Genomic DNA, 21,857 nt, shown 5'->3' on the forward strand with positions numbered 1-21,857 from the left:
GTTAAGCTTGAAAAGGATAGGGTTTCTGACCAACACAAACATCTGTTTTAATCACTGATATGTTAGAAAGAAAAGAAGGAAGAAAGCAAGACTCACTTCGCTCATATACAATCCTCATTACACATTACAAGACTCAAGAAACTCTCTCTGTCCCTTTGGGGAGCAAAGCTGCACCAACAACAATCACATCATTCATTCTACATAAGAAACAATTGAATAAATAAATAACATATATACATTTAAAAAGAATTCATAAAACAATCGTCCCAGAACCATTTACCGTCTTCCTACACGTCCTACTGAGTTCCAGTCAGTCTAATTCCAAGCTATCAATCTCCATCATCAATGCAAATTTCAATTAAATGAATTCATCAGCAGTCCCTCCTGTATTCCAGCTCATCTCATTGTCTTGGGTCATTAATAAGGTTGATAGACATGGGACAGATTAATTTTTATATGGGCTGTATTTTCAAAGTATAACCTCGTTCCATGTTCCTGATTTCAAAAGAATGTACCATCCAACATCAAGCCATCTATGTGCCTAATGGAGAAAAAAACTGCTTAAGGTGACCTGAAGGCTGGCATGCCAATGATTTTACCTGTTGTCTTAACCAGAGAGTTAATCTAAGATTTGGATTTGGATTACAAACACTGTCTCATGGTTTTTTACGAATACAAACGGGTAAAGTGTTGTATGCACTTTGTTTTTAGGCCCTCAACTCCAACATCCTCAGGTGTGAATGGGGAGCAGGTGTGTTAAATTTAGTTTTATTGATTTAACTTTCTCCGGTCACTGGAGGTTCAACATGGCACCCCATGGCCAAGAACTCCCAGAATCTGAGCTGCAGCACATTAGCCCAGACCTAGCAGTGGTTTAACCTTCACTCAGACACAAGTGTGTCTTGCCAACAGTCAAGCATGATTGTGACTTGGGGCTGCATCAGTACTGATGGCAGTGAGGTGTTACAGTTAATTGAGGGAAAAATGAATGCCAACGTGTAGGTTGACATACTGAAGCACAGCAGCATGGCTTCCCATCTGAAACTGGGCCACAGGACAATCTCCCAACATGACAACAACCCCAAACATCTCCAAGACCACCACTGCCTGTCTGAAGAAACTCAGGGCAGAGGTGTTTAACTAGCCAAGTTCTTCAGACCTAAAGCCTACTGATCATCGTTGGGGCATCCTCAAACGGCAGGTAGAAGAGGGCAATATCTCTAACACCCTCCGGCTATGTGACGTCATCCTGGAGGAGTGGGCAAGGGTTTCAGTGGGAACAATGCCCAAGAGGGTTGAGGCAGTGCTGGAAATGAATAATGGCCATACAAAATATTGGCTCTTTGGTCACAATTTTCACTTGGGGATGTACTCACTTTTGTTGCAAGCTCTTTAGATATTCATAAATGTGTGTTGAGTGATTTTGAGGGGATTGCAAATGCACATTGTTATACAAGCTGTACACTGACTGCTTTGTATCTAGGTGTCATATCTTCAGCATTCTCTCGTGAAAAGATAGCATCAAATATTTACAAAAATGTGAGGCGTGTACTCACCTTTACTAGATACAATAAAACTAATAAGAAAATAACGTTAATGTAGCACTTTTAAAAATCTCAGAGTTTCAGAAAAGCAAAGCATAAAATTCAAACGTACAAATAAAAGAATTTAAAGTTTTAACTCAGTATAAATCCAGGTGTTCGGTGAGGGCCTCAGAGGTTTCTAAGAGGACTTTAGAAATCAAACAGCATCATAAAGACAAAGGAATACAGCAGGGAAGTCAGGTGGAGACAGATAAAGCAGAGTTAGCTTATAGAACAATATCCCAGGCTTTGTGTGTTTCACAGAGAGATTCATTTCAAAGAACCTGAGAACTTATCTCAAGTCCATCCAATACACAGGGTTTGCTCATAGCAATTTCCAGTGAAATGATCCAAGTTATAGAATGGTTTCTTAGCCATAGACCCTTGCCATTACCCCATGGTTTGCTCTCTGATCACAGGTAATTAGCTTTCTCCCAAAAGAGAGACAAAGGGAGCTCAGAGCAGCATGATCAGCAGTTTGCTCCATGCAGAATCTAATCTGGAGCATTCCAAGGCTGCTGCCACCAAACTGGAAATGTGTTCCATGGTAAGACTCACAAGCCATAGTGGGAACAGACATGCCTCAGAACATCGGCAAAGCAAAACGCACAGACTGCTAAAATCTTTCGACCGAACTCAAAATTAGTCTTATCGATATCAACTAATTGATTCAATCACCTCAAAAGCACTAAACCTGGCAATGAATTGTAATCAAATTCAAAGGACATTTTTTTGTATTTATCCGAATGAGCTGACTGATAATGTTTTATAGTTGCCACTTGCCTATTTTTAAGTAGTCCGTTATCTAGTCTATTTTTTCAGTAAAGTCACAATGAATAAAAGACAAGCATGCCATTTTAGAGCAACATCAAGTAACTATGTTATAAAAATGCTGAATATATCAAATATGACTTGAAAGAAATCTGACTTCATACTTTATGTAAACCCTTGAAATTGGGCATCTGTCTCTTTAAGAAACTCCTGCTCTTCGTGAAACTCCGCCTTTAGGAAGTCATCACAACATGGCTCCTCTATTAACCCTTTAACAATATTTCTCCCAGTGTTGCTCTGCGCAGTAGCTCAGCAGTTCCACCAGGTATTTGCTAATTGCTACTGGCTAGTCTGAAGGAGCTGAGTGGCGGAGTCAAGGGGGAGGGCTGCTCTGTGAGGCAGAAGCTTGAAAACTGCAGCTCCGAGGAGGAGCTTTGTCCTCGAAGGCAGGGCTAGGTCCACTCAGGTGTTTTTCACTGCTGAATGGTTGCCATGGAGATTAAAGGACTTCTCAAACATGCATGAAAGAAACAACAGGTATGATTTTAATGAGGGAATAACTTTTTAACATGATGTAAAGTTCAAAAAAGTCAATTTTACATAATACTGCCCCTTTAGCCAGAAAAAGAAAAAGCCTCTAAATCAGAATGCAACAGAAAGACTCTAACCAGTTCTGTGGTGGCACAGTTCTTGAGACCAACACAAAAATGATCATTTCAAGCATGATGCTTGAAATCATCAAGCATGCTGATTTCAAACGTGCTACTCCATGACTCTGAAAGTTATTTTCTAAGTGCCAACGATGTAGTTTAAAATGACTAAAGTCTGTGAAAGGAAGTATTGAAGGCTTTTGCATGTACAGGTTTCCTTGTTGCCTCTAGGCAAATCCCTGCATCTGTAATATTTATCCTTCTGATCGAAACTGCAGGTCATGGAGGTTCTGCAGCTCTTATGGAGCGCCGCATAAAAGCTGGATGGATAGTTCGGAGATGACTGATGCTGGTTGGACCAGGTCTAATGCAGTCTGGCTTGTCCTGTACTGAATGTGACATTGGTTTGGTCTGGAGAATATTGATTGGGAATGGTTTTCGCCAGGCCTAGATACGGGCTGGCTGAGTGTATTGATGTTCACCATGGCACTCATTTGAGGCTCATCTTACCCTGTCTCTGCGTTTGTGTGTCTTTGCGCCTGTGTTTGTGTGTGTGTGTTTGTGCGTGAGGCAGGGGGGGAGCCGGAGGCTACTCGGGTGTGAAATCGCGTGACGTTTTCTCCATTGCGCTTCATTTAGCCACACATTGCCCATCTCTCATTCCTGACAAGTTTCTTAACTGCTCCAAAATGTAAACGCCCCGGGGCGGGGTGGCGGAGCAGGCCCCGTCGCCGCACAATGATGGGAGTTTGTGTGGACACGTGAACATGTGTCTGAGTGTTTGTGGGAGCTAAAGTGAGACTCTAATAAAGCCGGCAGCTGCCATGGAAACCGGGGCAGAGGCTAACTCATCCTCCATGTCTCGGGACCCATCAGGGCCTCGGCCATGGTACAAACTCACACACACACATGCAGTTGTTTACCATAGGTATGGTAAACGACTGGTAGAGGGAGGTCTGTTTTACACACTCTCATACAAACAGCAGATGAAGGGCCATGAAATAAGCTGTGGCACCAGAAGCAATAGGAAAGCTAGCCGACTCTTAAATAGCCACTGAGACTCATCACACACTCATACACAAGTTTGATAAGGAAAGGTAGAGGATTACTATGGATATTGAGCATCTTAAGCTATTCTGACTCTCACAGCATACTCCTGGAGTATACAAGTGTGTGTGCGTGTTTGTAAAATAGGTAGATAAGAGTGACAGCAAGCCTGGGGTTGACGGCATTACGGCGGCATTCTCTATGTGACAGTTTTATTGCCTTTCTAATCTCTGTTTGTGTAAACGGCAGAACATTGGGCATACACGGCTACCGATGCATGAACACACACACACACACACACCCCGCACACGCCCACACGTCATCATCCCTTCCCTCACTGTCACTCAGACAATGAAAAGGGCAGAAGGAGCCAATCAAGCTGATCTCTAATAAGAATATTACCTATCAGGTTGAGTGTGTTGAGTGTGCGTGTATGTTGGTGTGTGTGTGTGTCTCTATGGGGATGGATAGATGGTGAAGGCGGAGGGGTTGCCAAGCTTCCTCTGACATTTATAAAATGAATTGCAGAGCATACGCTCAGGAAATAGTGCAGATCTTCACATTACGCGAGGCAGGCGATTCCCCGATCCCACACTTGACAAATCTCGTACCCTCATGGCGGACTGATGCGCCAGAGGGGAATTAGATGATTGCATTTGAAAGCGTGATTGAAAGGGAGACGTTGTGGCGGAGGAAAGCCGGAACGCCGCTCTGGGTGTGCCCAAGGTGTCTCCAGATGAAGAAAAATGACAAAAGTTAATGCAGGCGAACAAGTTGTTTCCTTGACTTGACTGCAGATTCCTTTGGTTGGAAAACATGGTGCTTCAGTAAGCCCTGTGGGGATTTGGTTGGATGTGGCCAACGGGAATATGATTGAGATAAAAGGAAGAATGATGTTGATTGCAGAAGAGGAAAGGGCAGGTTCGGAAATAAATGCTTCTAGTGTGCAAACGGCTGTGGTCACATTGTGAATTTAGTCTCTTTTGGGGAAACAAGAAAACCTACGTGAAATATTCTAAGCACATTTCTTCATGGAAGCCACATTTTGCTTCTAGAATCTTCTGTCTAACTGGCAACCAGCAAGAAGAGATCACTGCTACACAGTTAATATTAAGTAAGCAGTAAAGTATTAACACCTGATGAGTAAAAGAAAAAGATAACAGAATCCAACAAGAACTTCCAGACAACAGTATACAGAGTCATCTAGGAGCTTTTTTAGGTACTAGAACATGGCACGCTGTTAGGAGGAAGCTGAACTGATTCTGTTGAAGAATGTGTTCAGTTCACTGGCTCTGTCCAGACCTCCACCTGTCTGCTCCTCCTTCTGATTTAAAGCCTGGGTTATGAACCTGTCCTGACTCACTTTCAAACATTTATTCTATATATTTATTTCCGAGCATAATCAGCATATGAAGATGCCTACACCACAAACAAATGAAATCTAAATTAAATGACCAATTCTAAGTTAAGACTAAGAATGATTAGTATATAGATGAATTAACAAGTTTACTAAATTAAACAAGACTGCTTAAATTTGACAGCTTATTTGTAAATGGTGGAGTTTAGAATCTGCCTCAGGAGTAATTCTGAAGGAGTATTTTAGCGTCTTTCAACATCTGTGGGGATGCGTGTGTCATTGAAATATGTGAATCACTGCCTTATGGTAGAAACTATCTGGATCAGTCAGAGCAAAAGTAATGGAAGTCAAAGGATTGACGTAACTTACACATATGTATAATTAGCTGGCATTTCTTCTACCTGTGCTGCCTTGTTTCTGGTAACGTGAGAACTCCAGTACTGCGTGATGTACTGAGGAACCAACTTTAGTGACCAACAGGCTTTGAGTTGCAACAAAACAACAGTTAGGGTTCAAAAAGAAGAGTACAACAGACTCTTTTAAAAATAAAAAATACTGTGATTTCCCAAATATTGAACGCATCTCAATATAAGCTGTACCCACTAACTTTGAAAAGAAATAAATAAGTACATATACTTGTCTATAACCTGCAGGTGTCCAGGTTGTAACATGAGATATTTACACAGAAGATTTTTACAACATTAAACTTTTAAATACATACTGGTAAAATGGCTGCTTACATTTACAAAACCCAGTCTGTCAGAAAAACTCCATTGATCGCTACGTATCTCCATCTTCCTCCTGGGCATTAAAACCACTAAATTCGTCTCCTTCAGTGTTGGAATTGAACATCCTCACACACACACACTTCCCCACGCCTCTGTTCGTTGTCGGTCTTATGTTCCTTCCGTTTCCAGGTGACGGCACAAGCTCCTCTTCATCACCCGTCAGTAAAACCCATATGCTACCCACATCGCAGTGTTCAAAGTGTGTGAAAAGTAAAGCTCAGTAAGAGCCACACACATATGCCAGCTCTATTATCCATATTAGACTCAGAATACACGACCAAGGAGGAGATGTTGACTCTCAGTAAAATAACACACGCAGAGAGGAGATGTGACCTTTTTAGAAACAGCGCTGAGGAGATTTTCTTCACTCTTTCAGACACATGCTGCGTAAAAAAACAAAGCCTCTGATGTTGTTTTTCTTGTTTTCTCTGTGGATGACCTTTAAGTTTTGGTGGATATGGCATACTGTATCCCAGTAAACAAGTCTTTAATTTACTCCATATCCTGTCTGTAAATTAAAACCCATATGCTTACGTTCCAGCATGCATGTTCTTCCTGGGAGAGCGAGAGATGTGACAGTGCAACCATTGCCATGTTTGCTGGGTGAAGTTGGATTACTTGTTCTTGCACCTGTTTGGTAATTTCGTGGCTCCCAAACAACCCTGCGTGTGCCGAGCTCCCGAGAGGCGCAGCTGTGGTCGTGCTATTGTAGCGCTGCATGAAATTGCCCCTCTTACCTGAAACAAAAAGCTCTAAAAGCATTTTTGTCTATTTCAGTTGGTTGAAATCCGCATGCCTCAGTCAAACTCTCATAAACCTAAAGTTTTTCGTGAACTTTTTCTCAGTAAAAACAAAGTCCATCGAGTCAGGACTCAACGTAAGGCTGGAAAATTAATTCACGACTTTGAACTTGTTGCGTCTTCCTGGATTCAGGCTTTCAGGGAACAGCCTGCCTCAAAGCACTGCCATACAGTAGAATACACCCAAACTTAAGAGTCCAGTAAAGCATTACATCTCATCAACATTACACCTCACATATCTCATTTGTCCATCAAGTTTCAGACATTTTTCTAGATAGCAGAACATTATATTCATGTTTACGGGAAAACACCCTTTTAAATATTCAGTTCTTTCACAACATGTTAAAGTCTGTTCTTTATTTCTCTCTAAAAAAGTGATTTGATTACAGATTTCTCTTTGGTTGCCTCTTGTATTAGTTGAACAGCTAACGGTGTAGCCTTTGACGGAGCGTTCCTTCGTACTTTAACGCTTTTCTTGCATCTTTCATCGTTTGGGCAAACCTGTCGGTGAAGCCGCAAGGTGCTGGATAGTATGGAGCAGATGTCTCTTGGCTTTCAGGACAACTAACCGTGTTTCCATTAACGTTTCTTTTTCTGCACATTATGAAGCATCGTGTTAGGAAAGGTTGCCCTACCAGAGGCACCAAACTCAGAGAATGTCCAAATCTCCTCCATTTTTCCTGACATGTGTGGTTCATACTAAATTGCAACCCTTACTTCCTGTTTGTTACAGCCAAACGTAGCATCAACATCTGATGAAATGACTCTTTGCGAAGCCCGCTTGATTGGCTCCAAACCACTAGAGGGAAACACAACTAATTCACATTTCCTCATTTTTTTCTTTTAAAGTTTGCTAAAAAATATGCATGACAGTTGAATGGAAGCAGGACTACCCGCAAGTGGACATCCAAAAGCAACTAAACGTTTCTCCTGACTCCCTGAAGGTTCCCTCCCTGACCGCCACTTCAGGCCTTTTACTGTTGCGCATCGACAGTTAAAGGAAACACTGTGTCCTCTAAAGGCCCTGCAGACTCGTTATCCACACAATGCCGTGGCTGAAGTGTGAACACCTATGGGTGGAGAGGAGCTATGCACAGATCGCTTTAGAGTGAGCATGAGCAGCTTTTGGCTCTTTCCTCAATCTATAAGTCAATGTCTGGCCACCAGGAATAGCTTCTGTCTGTCCCTCCATCATACTGTGGAGCCATATCCAGAACTCAGTGTCTGATGAAAACCAACTGCCTGGTTATTTGAGCATAAAAATAATTTTGGGAGGAATCATGAGTACAATTTATTTGTGATTGAGTGTGTTTATGAAAATGATTTCCAAAAGGCTTAAAGTTGGATTATGATAATGGAAAAGAAGTTAATGAAATGGTGATAACAGGATGAAGGAAATAATGCAGGAAGGATTAAAACAACATCAGGAAAGTGACGTATAATTAAGCTTCTAATTTGTGATTGTTGCCAAACAAATCTCTCCCATGTTTTCCTCTCTACGGTATTCCTGTGAAGCCAAAAATAATCTCTTGTCTAGTTTAGACTAACTTTGCTTTCTAAACTAGAAAGTTTCAGAAACTAGGAAGTTTCAGACCCGGATACAGGACTGAAACTTCACTGCAGGTAAAATGATCTCTGGCAGATTTTAGACTGATAATAATTCAACAAGCAAATATGTACAAGTCTTTGTGTAAAACTGATTGGTTTTACCAGCTACTTTGACTTCTGTTATAAGTTACCAGCCTGAGGAACCAAAAGTATAAATCAAGACATTAACACACAAATTACACAGCATATGAAACGATACCTCAAGCAATTCTTTTAAGATAATGGATTAAATAAAATACAGATTATGCTCAATAAGCCATTAAAACAAACCTTGGGTTTATTTATTTAAAAGAACATATAAAAAAAGAAGAGTTAGCCATAAAGGCTAGTTTTCATCTGTAATCCCTTGGGGTGCAATCAATATACATATCATACATCACAGTGCAATACAGGCAAATTAACAAGCCTACTCCATCAAAAAAGAGAATAATAACAGTTTATAAAAATTGTCTTTTATAAAAAAAAAAAACACATCAGGTCACAAATAAAAAGTCATATAGTGCGATGGACTGGCGAGCTGTCCAGGGAGGGGATAAGCGTGGAAAATGTCATACAGCACAAAGCTTCACACAATACAAACAATGTATAAAAAAGCAGAATAAAAATAAGAATCACTTGTGGCTGATTCATTTTTAAGATCAAGATTTGTGATTTCTTTCTTTTACCGCTGAGCAAAAGTGGAAATCCAAAGTGTGGACATTGTCATCAAGAACAGGAGAAGGTGGAGGTGAGGGAAGCCAATCACAAGTTAAGCACGCTTACAGTCTTTAATGGACACTTAACAAAAGCTTTCAGAGCGCCTTTTGCCACCTAAATTAATTGATTCCACTTAATTGCTGCTTGGCTGCCAGCTATGTAATCTCATTAAAGTGGACCCACACAACACAATGACTCGCTTTGATTGGTCGCTCTGATCTTGGAATAACTGCAAAGAATCAAAGCGTGTTGTAGTTACTGCCATGTCGATGTGTGAAAACATAGCAGCAGTCCAATGTTTCCAAACTGTTTTCAACAATTAAATCACATTAACATTTTCAGCATGGCTTACTCTGACATTTCATAATGTCACTCTGTAGCTAAAGAGCAGATGAGCATATTCATGGCAGAAGGTGTGGGCAGTGACGCAAATGTTAAGTTCTTATGACACACTAAAAAAAAAAAAAAAAACTATCCCATAGGTTTAATGATCTTGATTAGCAAATGTGAAATATGAGACACGAGCCAAAATGTGGAAAGTTTTCTGACCACAGATCGACGATCGGATCTTTGGGAGTCTTTGTCATTAACCCTTTAACAACACTTTTGATCAGTGTTGCACTGAGCAGCAGCTCCTATAATAAGCTCAGCATATGTGCCGTTCCACCAGGTGTTTGCTAATTGCTGCTGGCTAGTCTGAAGGTACTGAGTGGGGGGGAGTCGCTGGAAAAGGCTGCTCTGTGAGGCGGAAGCTTGGAAACTTGTAGCTCTGAGGAGGAGTTGTGTCTAGAAGGCAGGGCTATGTCCACCCAGGTGGTTGGCAACATTCTCCTTTAACAGTAGCCTGCTACTATGTTCGACCCTCTGTCTTAGCGCGACGCTCAGGAGAAGTGCAGCAAATGTCACGGTCAGACAGCCAAGAAGCGGGGGCGGTTGCTTCCCTATACCATACAAAAAATAAAACTCATACAACTGCACGCGGTGTCAGTGCCATCCACGCCGGACTGCGGTCAGAGAAAAAATCTTGTGGGGTCTAAATAATCGGTCTCTTCAGACTAATCGAGGTATGAAGGAGTAATATCAGCTGTACTCTTTCCTACTTCACCTGTGCTGATATGACTACACTGAAATGAAGTTACCTAATAGACTGAAACAATGAACTTTGCCATACTGTAACATTCTAAGCTAATAAATTATGCACCTGATTAAACTTTCAGCACAAAATAATGAAGGCAGAATGTTTTCAAAGTCAATGTTTTGTCATGGCCGTCACAAAGTCCTGATCTCCGTCCTATGGAGAATTTGGGGGTAAACCTGAAAGGGCGTGAGAATTGTTGCGCTTCCGTTAACCATATAATTTGACATTTTTAAAATAAATCTGCTCAATGAAAATGCGACAATTTTGAAAGATAAAAAATAAATAAAAGGTTTTGGCTAGAGGCACGGCTTTTTTGGCCGCATTGATATGACTTTATATTGCAAAACTGCAATGGAAAAATGTTTTTGCATCACACGAGTCACATAATCAACAACCAGGCCTCTGGCGCAAACAACGAAGAAGGAAAAGACAGGAAGTAGTTAGAGGATGATGGCGCGGCATGTTTTTTAAGAACTTATCGCGTGAGCAAACTTATTCACAAATGACTTTAATTGTGTTTCTTATTTAAACACTGCAATTGTGTATTTTCAACATTTTCAAAATACAGGCAGAATAAGACTTGCACACATTCACAATTGAAACGCAAGACCTATCATGTCCATCTACCGCCTCTTTTACCAATTCCAGGTACTGTATCAAATTAATAATTTCTATATACAGTATATAGAAATTTATATATTTATAAATAAATTTATATATATATCCTGGATCTTCAGGCAGATTCATTGAACTCTGATCTGCCTGACGTGATTGCATAAAAAAACATAATCACTTCTCTTGAAATACAAAGCATTCTTTGCGGCGCTACAGTAATTAAGTTTTTAACATCCGACAACCTGGATTGTTCTCTTGATTTTCTCTCAAGCTGTGCAGTCTGAATGAGGAAAACAGAACGTCTGAGTCAATCTACGAGAGTATTCGTCGACGTTAAATGATTTGGACTACGCGAAATGACCTGAGAGGAGCTACAAACATTTTTTGAAAAAGCACATCTGAGCTGCCTGTCAAACACAGAGTGCCGGAGTTCTTTTCTCCCTTTTCCCGTTCGATTCAAGAAGTTTTCGTCTAGCCTCCTTGAACATGTGTTCAGCTTTCCAGCTTCTTCAGCCCCCTCTAAGAAGAGCCCATGCTCCATCTTGTGAAAACACACACACACACACACACACACACACACACACACACACACAGAGGAAACAAAGACTCACTTCCATGGACACACAGTCGGTGGGAACAATAGACGTAGAGGGGACACCTGCTGGTCTAACACACCCCGTCCTCCTCCCTCCATCCTTTCTATTAAGATTCTCTGTGGGTAGTTTAGCCATGCATGTCGTGGTGAGATCCAGTGAATGATAATGAACTGGGCAAAGTGGAGAGTTTTTGTGTGTGAATGGACCGTGAAGAGGAGGAGGCTTGTTGAATCAGTCCTTCCATCCCCAGCATTCCATCCATCCATCCGGTCCTCCTCCGTTACCTCACTGCTTCTTCCTCCTCCTCCTCCTCCTCCTTGTCGGCGGTGTGTCGACTGGAGGGACGGCCCCCGTGCTCTGACACAACTCACACACGCAGACACACACCTCCGCGATGTGTCACTACCCATTCCACCTGCCTCTTCCCGTCATTCCCCGCTCGCCGCTCCGACTGCCCACACTTGCTGCACTTCCCTCCCTCAGTTTTTAACCCTTATTTATTCATTTCATTTATTCTGTCCCGAGTCCTTCCTTTCACTCCTCCGTGCCCTCCATCACCCCCATCATCACCACCACCACACACACACACTACACACGCCATGTGTCACCACCACAGAGAAGAAAGAAACATTCTCCAGTCGACAAGTGGAAGAGACGAAGAGGAAGAAGACAGCAAAGTGTGGAGCGCGTGTGGAGCCCAGCGACACCACCGTCCGCCTCCAGCCGGAGCCTCCTTTGATGTAATATCCCAGACGGCGGCGCGCGGAAGGAGGCTGCAGAAGGAAGGAGAGGAGAGGAGAAGATTAACGGGGCTGAGAAAACGGGACAGGCAGCGATCGCCTCGAGAGGGTACGAAGACTCACAATGAAAGAAGAAAAAATCTATATTTATGACGTTCTCTTGCCAATCATGTCTCTTTAACAACTATAGCGCTTTCTTCTGTCGCTTTCGGCGTTCTCCATTCGGGTGTTCGTCTCCCGCTCTGCAGCTGCGGCTCCAGTTTTGTCCACAGGCTCTGTTTGGGACTTTGACTAATTGTGAAGCCATTTCCAGGACTTGGGCGAAGACGAGCCTTTTCCTCCTCCTCCTCCTCAACCCCCCACTATGCCTTTTTTCATTCTAATTAATTCCCCCCAGTGCAGACCCTCAAAGAATCCCTCTGTCTTTCACTTTCTGTAAGTCTAACTAATTCTCCCTTCAGCCCCATGTGCTGTATTCTCCCGACTCCCCCCGTCTGTCTGCCTTTGAGAGGCAAATAATTGGACGTGGAGATTGGCTTTTCTCTGCCGAAGACAGAGGACAGAGGCACAATTACACACACCCCCACACACACACACCTGGAGCAGAGTGTGTGTGCAGTGATGCTCTGTGTTGTGTATTTTGTCTCAACGCTAGAGTTGAAACTTGCTGAAGAAATGTTCTGATCGGGTTATGTGGGTTATGTTCAAAAGACGACCCAGGCGTAGTTGGTTTTCTCGGACTTTTCCAAGTTGTACGTGGTTTAAATATCGTTTTGTGTGGCTAAAGAAGGTGAAAATCGTTCTTGCGTCCATATTTATGTCGTTTTCCCACTTTGACCTTTTGGTACTTTGGCAGTTTTTTTAAATATATTTTTTTTATTATCAGAAACAACTTTCTCACATACAAGCAAGAAAATGCCAAGGGGAATGTCTTGCACTAACTTTGATTGTTCCATTTTTCTCTGTTTTTTTTTTTTTGTTCATATTCTTCAGTAACAAAATGCAGTTAGGCGATATGGATAAATGTTACCTCTCATGGATCTGAAGGTCATGGTCTCTCATACTGCAGGAGTGCAGACAGATCCAACCAGGACTGGAACCACAATCGGTGAAAAACAAGAAATTTAAATATATCTATGATAATTTCTCTAATTAAGTGATCAAAAACAGTTAGCCAAAGAAATATACAGAAATATAATGCTTAGATGCGTGGGTACAAAATGGAAATAGATTAGGAGGAGATTGCAAAATCCGGGTAATGATTGGTCAAACCGACCAGAAGTTCTATATTGTAGGTAAAATATTGCGATTAAAGGTTATAGAAAAAATGTTTGCTGGTTTTGGTAAAGAAAGTACCAATGTTTAGCTAATTAGAAAACAATTTTGACATCCTCTAAGATCTTTGCCTTGTTGCTGAAATTTCGTTTTCACTCGCCAGCTTGTAAGGATTTATTTCTGCGAGTTCCCGAAGTGAACTCCTCTGTACGACTTAAAACAATGAAGAGACTTGTTGAGGCGAGGATGAGGAAGACGGAGCGGAGGTGATGAAGTGGGAAAACCTGGGATGTGTTGCCATGCTGGCCACATGCGGCCCTGTTGGAGGAGATTAGGACATGAATGGGAGGCTTTTCGCTCCGCCTCACTCGGAGACTAGTTGCCAAGTCTCAGAGACCTGACGCAAACTCACCAAAAAGAACCAATCAGATTGTCGTAGACATTTTCCTACACACAATTAACAAAATGGGGACTCTAACGTGTTCCTGGTGTATCCGGCAGTTTTGTCAGCGCTCTGTTCAGAATCTTGTGGCGTATAACTCACAGTCTTTTCTTCTCTCCATTCTCTCCACCTTCCCACCATACATCTCCCTCTTCCTCTTCCTCATCGTCATCCTCCTCACGCTCATACTCCTACTGCACAGCTCCATCGAGTCCAGCCTCACACACAAACACGCACGCATACACCCCCCCACACACTTTGCTGTGGAGAGTGCACGTGTGTGGGCACTCACCACAAGTGCATGTGTGAGTGTGAGGATTCAGCCAGTTGGACAGACGCAGCGGCGGCTCGGAGGTGAGTGTTTGTTTGTCGTCCGTTTTATTCCACAATTTTTCCTCCTCTGGTCTCGTTACCTCGGGACGTCTGTGTGCGGAACTAGTGACAGCGGTGGAAGGAGTTGGGCTTAGCAGTTCAGGTCAAAGGTGGCACTGGTGACATTTGGAGTAGATATGGAGCTGAGATTTTGTTGATATCATTTCCGTCTGTGTGTGTGTGTGTGTGTGTGTGTGTGTGGGTGTGTGTGTGTGTGTGTGTGTGTGTGTGTGTTGGAGTTGGTGCCACAGGGTGAGCCTGGCTCAGTCAGTACGTGTTCTGGTTAAGAATGACTGACCACAGCTTGAATCTTTTTCCCCGACCAGATCGTTCCACTTGGAGCCCGCGAAGCGTTCGCTCCATTTTTCCCCACTTTCTCCTCTCTTTATTCCGTCTCCAACCCCCCATCCGTCCTGACGCTAACTCATTTCACTTCAGGGACTTAATTGGAATTCCAATTCTTAGGCCGGCTCTTGCGTACTAATTACGAATTTTCACAGAAATGATTTATACATTAAACGATCTCTCTTCGCTTCTTTCAACCCTTATCTTTGTTGCTCTCTTTTCCACTACCCCCCCCACCCCCCTTAACCCCACGGTACACACACACCCCGCGCACGCCCACACACATACACATATGCTTGTCCATGGCAGATTTGAAAGTTTCCCGGCGGGGTTGAAGAGCGAACAGAAATAGATCTGGTTCTAAATCAGGACGAAGCGCTCGGCACATGCAGCCTTGCTATCCTCCCTCCCTCCTGCTGCTGCCAGCAGCTACTGCACTCAACATATAAGGGAATGAGAATAACAAAGTGAAAAGTTTAAAAGATTGCTTTAATGCAACGAAATTAAACAGAAGGTGGAAAAACCAATCGGCAAAGCTCGCCAAATCCTGCACACACAAATTCCCAGAGGTCAGAAAAGGACATCCGTAATGTTTAAAGCAAATTTCACCTGTAAGACAAACCGCCAATAAACATGGGATGAGCTGCGATGACGTGAAAGCGATAAATCGCTTCTGAACAGTCAAACTTTGTAAAAGATTCCAGGCAGCTTAAGCCGTATGGATCGCTCCGTTCCACCTCCCACGGACGGATTAAGAATCTCAGGCTGGAGTTGAGATACGGATCTGAAGCCGACGAGTTTCTGACCGCCCCGGCTGTCTGCCCACCTGTCTGTCTCCCTGCCACATTCACGTATGACAGGCCTGATCCAGGAGCAGTGATAGGATAGGTCACAGCCCACCAGCTGCCTCCGGCGGTGCTGGACAGGCGACGAGAAGACATGATGTGGCAGAGGGGGAAGAAAAAACAAAGAATGATAGGAGGATGGGAGGGGGGTGCCGGGTTGAAGCAGTGAGTGTGTGTTCATATGTCAGACTCTGAGTTTGTGACAAGACAGTGAGAGATAAGTGGAATGGGGAAGGAGTTGTAGGGGTGGGATAAGATAAGTAGCACCTGGGTTTAGACAGAAAATGAAAGATAAGAACAAACAAAGAGAGGAGAGGAGAGAAGAGGAGGCGGTGAAGCCCATCTCTCCTACCTAACCAGGGCTGGTGTCACAGTAAGACCTACTTGTCCTCTACACCCCTTTTTTTCTCTCTCTGCTCTCTCTATTTTTTCCTTTTCTTTTTGTTTGACAATGAACTGACAGTAAAGAACAAAAGAAGGCATAATGTATGCAAACCCTCCTTTCCCCTGCAGTCAGCAGGGAAAGAGGATGCAGCAAGGAGAACATAGGCAGGAGGAAACCATAATGTACGGGCTGATTGCGGTCGATGCACAGCGACCGAAAGCATGAAGCAGTTTCTCTTCCCACTAAGGATTTACGTGAATTGATTACAGTCTATGGGGACACCGTACCTCTTAAAGAGGTGAGCAAAATGAATTACCTTCTTTTCGTGACTTGTTAGAAAACACAATGGAAGGATTGAGTTTGACTCGGCTTAACTTACTTTTAAGTATCGATTTTCCTTCACCTTCAACCTAATAACTTGCCTGACCAAACTTAAAAAAGCACTTTTATCCACACCTAGTGGCAGAAATGCAAACTGCAACTAGTGTAAGACCCACTGTCGCAACTTTCCGTTTTGGAACATTTGATCTGCATCAGAAGTCATATCTGACTTTACATGTTCTGGTTGCAAGAAGACCGGTGGGATTTGCTAACTGTTGTAACGCTAACTGTTAGTGGCAATAAAGGACTACAAGTAAGAATAGGGATGATTGCATCATGGTTTTCTATTTTACAGACTGAGAGAAGCGCTAATAAAAAAACTTGTACTGAATTTTTTAGAAATTGAGGTTTAGGCTATTCAAAATGTTGTTGTCTTTTTGGCAGAAGTCCAAATATGTTGGATATTCTTTCTGTCTTTTTGACCAGAAAGTAAAAATCCACATGAGAAATCAAATGCAGCACATCATTAGTTAGACCTGGACGATATGGCTGAAAAACAAACCACGATACCACGCGTTTCATATCAATCGATATTGATAATTGTGGATTAGTTGTTTTTTTTTATTTTAAGTATCTGAAGCTTTCTTATTTTATCCACAATTTTCTCTCCACGTTGTTACATTTTTAAGCAGTCATGAGGCAAGATGACAAACTCTGAAACTGCTGCTGTAGAAGTTACTCAACGACTTGTTGCTAGGCAACCAAAGAGCGAGTTAAGTTAGTTGATGCCACCAGCTTTGCCGTCAGAGGTTGAACGGCTAAAGTCTTTCCTCTGCCTGCGTCCCCCAGAATCCTGTGTAGTTCTGGATCGGAGTTCTGAGAATATTCTATCAGACATATTATCTATTGATATCAGTCATGCATCTGTGGCTATATACTGTATATTTTTTTTGATTTATTGTCCAGCTTTACTACCAGGGAGGCATAGACTGGATTGACAGTACACCAAGGTTTCAAATCCTCTAAAATTGTCCATAATATTATTCCTTGTGTGTACACTTACTTTAATTAGACACTATGCAAAGTGTTTGAATGTTTTATACTGTTGTATGAAGCACAGGGTGGCAATTTGTTTATCAGAAACAAAACTCTTTGCTCAATAAAAATATATGTAAATCAAAATCTGCCAAGTGTATGAATAATTCTGGACCAACCTTCACAAATGCCGCCTTGGCTGAGGTGATCATTTTCTTCGAGCTTCTTGGTCTGTTTTTACTCAACGTTATTGCATCTTGAGAATTTTATAGCAGCTTATGCTAACCATCAGGCAGATATTATATGTTTTTGTAACATTGTCAGTTCTGTTCTCCTTGGCTTTGATATTTTCTACAGACCCTAAAAGTATCTTTTGTGTTGCATCCCCAGAGAACGTAGTGTTCCACTACGAACAGAAAATAGAAAATGAAACAAGAGTGGAAATTCATTCATTGGTTGGATTTTTACCAAATGCCACAGAGCAAAGTTAGCCAAACCATGACAACATTTCATTCATTAAGTGCGCTGCTACAGTTGAACAGATGAGTTTTTCTGTTACGTTTTTTTGTCAAAAAAAGCGCTTCTGTCAAAAACTAAGATTACGTTCACAAAGCAGGCAAATGGAACTCAAACTGGATTTTGGTTTTCTTGCCCAAATGCGACTTTTTCACTGCAGTCTGAACGGCCCAATTCTGATCATTCACCCCCCCAAAGCATCCGATCCGGGCCACTTTCATATGTGGTACTAATTTGGATATATCAAAGCGTCTGCCGTCTGAACGGTCAGGTCGTATTCTATCTGACTTTTACTTTATTGATGTGACATTCATCATAATTCTGCATGAGAAGAAACCAGACTCTGTGAATGTGAACTTAAAGAAGGACCCACAGTACTGAACAAAATGGTAATGTTTTTATGAAACAATATTAACATATTGAAGCATATGCTTGTCTTTTGCCTGCCCAGAAGCAGGTGTGTAGGTTACAAATAGCCTCAGACTGCTTGGCCAACAATCAGTGCCATAGCAACTACACTAGGGTTGCTTTAGCTATGTCTGGTTTGGCCTATTGTTGTCAATGGTAAGAATGGTTTGATGATATCAAATCATCAAACCCAACTTACCCAACACAGGTGAGTCAGATTGCAAACTGGATTCAGACTGCAGTGAAAAGGTCGCATTTGGGGAAAAAAAAAAACAAAATCAGATTTGAGTTGCATTTTCCTGCACTGTGGACGTAGCCTTAGTTTTTGACATAAGCGTTCCAGGGTTGAATTCCCCCCATTATTCTCTTCCTATTTCCTGTAAATAAGAACCACTAATGACGTATGAAGATGATCTTACTCATATACGTCTTTAGGTTTTTAAAAAAAAAAAATTCACCTGGTAAGACCAGGTTCAAACTGAACTTCAATCTGATGAACTGATAAACGACGGGATTATTTTCCACGTAGATGCACAGAATTCTTTGTCTCCCCTCACTTTGGCCATCCTCCATTATGTCTCCCCACTAGATAATTGAGGGTTTCTCAGTAATACACACATTACAGAGCCTGTCACACACACACACACTCAGTCATCCTGCTTGACTGATGATTTCAGCTGCGATAATTAAAGAAGCATTAGTCGTAAGTGAATAAAACATACATCAATCCTGCTTCCAAACTTCCCATCTTTCTGACCCCCCTCTTCCTCCAGTCATGGCTGTGGTTGTTTGTTTCTTCCTCTCCTTCTCTTCTATTGGATTTTTTGTTTGTATGTTTTATTTCATCACTCCTCCCCATGCTATTCTCCTTTATCTTTTTATTCTTCTTTCTTCCGGCTCCTTTTGTCATCTTCCCCCTCCTATTTCTGTACTCATATCCTCTTCTCCTGCTTTTTTCTTCCATCTACTCCCATTTCCTAATTTATCACTGCCTCTCCGTTCTTACACATCACCTCCTCCCCTCTGATTCCATCCTCTAGCTTCTTGTGTTCAGCATTCCCAGGAGAAGCAACAACGTTCTTAGCCGAGCTTCATGTGCACACATGGAGACATTTGGAAACACACTTTATCTAGCGCGCAAGCACGCACACGCCCACACACACACACACACACACGCACACACACACACACACACACACACACACACACACACACCTTTTCGACACCGCAGGTGCTGCATCAAGATAAATGAGCCGTCATTAGCCAATCAGGTCAGCCGGTGGGAGGGCGATGGAATACCAAGGAGCGAGATCAGCCGGTGGAGGTCAAGCCGCTGACAGGGAGGGTGTTTGTGTGTTTCTGAGAGTGTGTTTCTATGTTACCTTGTGCCGCTGCACGCTGTGATATTGAGAGGGAGGATTCCCTGATTAGATCTGAGCTCCTACAAAGTTTTCTTCTTCGTCTTCTCCTCCTCCTCCTCACAGCTCCTCACTTCCCTTCCTTCCGCCATTGCCGTTTCTTCTTTTGTTTCTCCCCCCCCCCCCAGCAGCACTCCTCTGGGAAGTGGAGGAGTGCTGCAGATTGTTGCTGCCGCCATTTGATGGCCTAATTGGTATCTCCGGCCTGTTGTTTTTATCTCCTCATCAGCAGCTCGTCAAAGTGAAGAAGGCAGAGGTTGAGGAGGAATTAAAAGCTTTTCACATGCTTAGCATCTGCCTCTGAATTTCCTTGTGGGGTGGAAAGGCAGATGCATGAATTGTGTTTCCCTTGGCATCATCTCAAGAGAAAAGGCAACTGAAGTTGTACAAAACAAAGTTAAACTGGCACAAGGTTGAGTAGCAGCTCTGTAATCATCCATTATCTATTGCATATCAAGATTGCATTAACATTGAAAAAACACAATTGAGCCGTTTCCATTAAATAAGGAATGCAATTAAGATCACCCGTGAATAACTTACAGTAGTTCACACAGTTATTTGAAAACACACCGCACCAACATCCTCCTCCCATTTCCTGTCGTCTTCTTTGTCTTTTCCACCAGCAGTAACATCCAGCTGGTGATCACATGACTTGTGTGATGTGAAAAAATGTGCTTCCATTGCAGTTTTGCCAAACACGATAATTTCCATTCGGCCGACTTTTTTTTGTTCGTTTTTTTTTTTCTCCAAAATTGGTGCGTTTGCATTAGGTGAATTTGTTTTCGTACTTCTAATTTGCGCAGTGTTACGGTTAATGGAAATATAGCTTCAGAGAGACATACGACAAACAACCCTGCACAGCTAAGGACAGTCAACAATCAGGTGTTTGGATTGTGGGAGGAAGCCTAGCTACCTAGAGAAAACCCACACATACACAGGGAGAACATCCAAACTTCATGCAAAAGGACCCCAGGGAGGGACTTGAACCCAGAACAAAGTGCTGCAAGAAGCTACACACATATTTGTGTTTCTTTTTATAGTCTCCAAAATATTGGTAATGCAAATGAATGAGGCGGTTCTCACCAAACCTAAGAATAGGGAGGGCAAAGAACTAATCCAATAAAAACGTTGAATATGATGCTCTGAATCTACAGACCTTTGGGAACTGCCCATCCTACATAGCACCTGACCCTTTAGCCCATCCCAAAAGTAGTGAGTCCGTGGTCAGGGACGAGGTTCTACCCCAAGTGGAGGGGTTAAGTATCTTAGGAATGTCTTCACAAAGAAAGGAAAAATGGAAAGGGAAAGCAAAAGGTGGATTGTTGCCGCATCTGCAATGATGCAAGCGCTGTACCAGTTTGTCGTGGTGAAGGCGTAACTCTGAATGAACCGGCCAATCTATGTTCCTATCCTCACCTATTGTCACAAATTTCAGGTAGTGACCAAAAAACAAGATCGAGGATAGAGTATGTCAAAACAAGTTTCCTCCGCAGGGTGTCTGGGCTCTCCTTTAAGGACAAAGTAACAAGCTTGGTCATCCAGGGGGGACTCACATTAGAGCTGCTGCTCCTCCGCATCGAGAGGAACCAGTGGAACATGGCTCAGGGATCTGATCAGGATGTACGCCTCCCTGGTGAGGTGTTCCAGGCACCAGAAGGAGACCCAGAGGAAAACCTCTTGGTCTCTGTTAGGACATGGAGGGACTATGTTTCTGGGCTGGCCTGGGAACTCCTTGGGATTCTACCTGGAGAGCAGGCCAGAGTGGCCACGGAGAGAGAAGTCTGGGTCTCCCTGCTTGGGATGCTTCTCACACATCCTGATTCTGGATTATAAATCCATTACTATATAATGAGATAATGGATGGATGAAAGGGTAACTTTTTCAAGATTTAATGGAAATCCTAATTTCTTTGTTCTTGGTTAAGGTGTGGGCCAAGGTAATACCATAACCAAGGGTTTAGGCCTGGGTTATGGTTGGAGTTTAGGTTAGGCTTGACACATTAATGGTAACCAGATATGAATAAGTGACGTAATAAGAACTGATATAAGTTTTTAGTTTTGTGTGTGTGTGTCTGTCTGTGTATTTGTTCAGCTATCCTATTAAGGA

The 21,857-nt window shown here is 42.5% G+C and overlaps 1 long non-coding RNA gene across 1 annotated transcript in view; it reads left to right on the top strand.

Moving 5' to 3' along the window:
- The first annotated feature begins 12,371 nt into the window (after positions 1 to 12,371).
- The window catches only part of LOC114135662 (uncharacterized), a 32,511-nt gene continuing 23,025 nt past the window's right edge, over positions 12,372 to 21,857 (top strand). The window contains exons 1-2 of the long non-coding RNA XR_003593632.1: positions 12,372 to 12,498; positions 14,309 to 14,460. This is a non-coding gene — a long non-coding RNA (uncharacterized LOC114135662). The remainder of the gene's footprint in view (positions 12,499 to 14,308; positions 14,461 to 21,857) is intronic.

The sequence above is a fragment of the Xiphophorus couchianus genome, chromosome 20, assembly GCF_001444195.1.
Source record: "Xiphophorus couchianus chromosome 20, X_couchianus-1.0, whole genome shotgun sequence".
NCBI classification, from domain to species: Eukaryota; Metazoa; Chordata; class Actinopteri; order Cyprinodontiformes; family Poeciliidae; genus Xiphophorus; species Xiphophorus couchianus.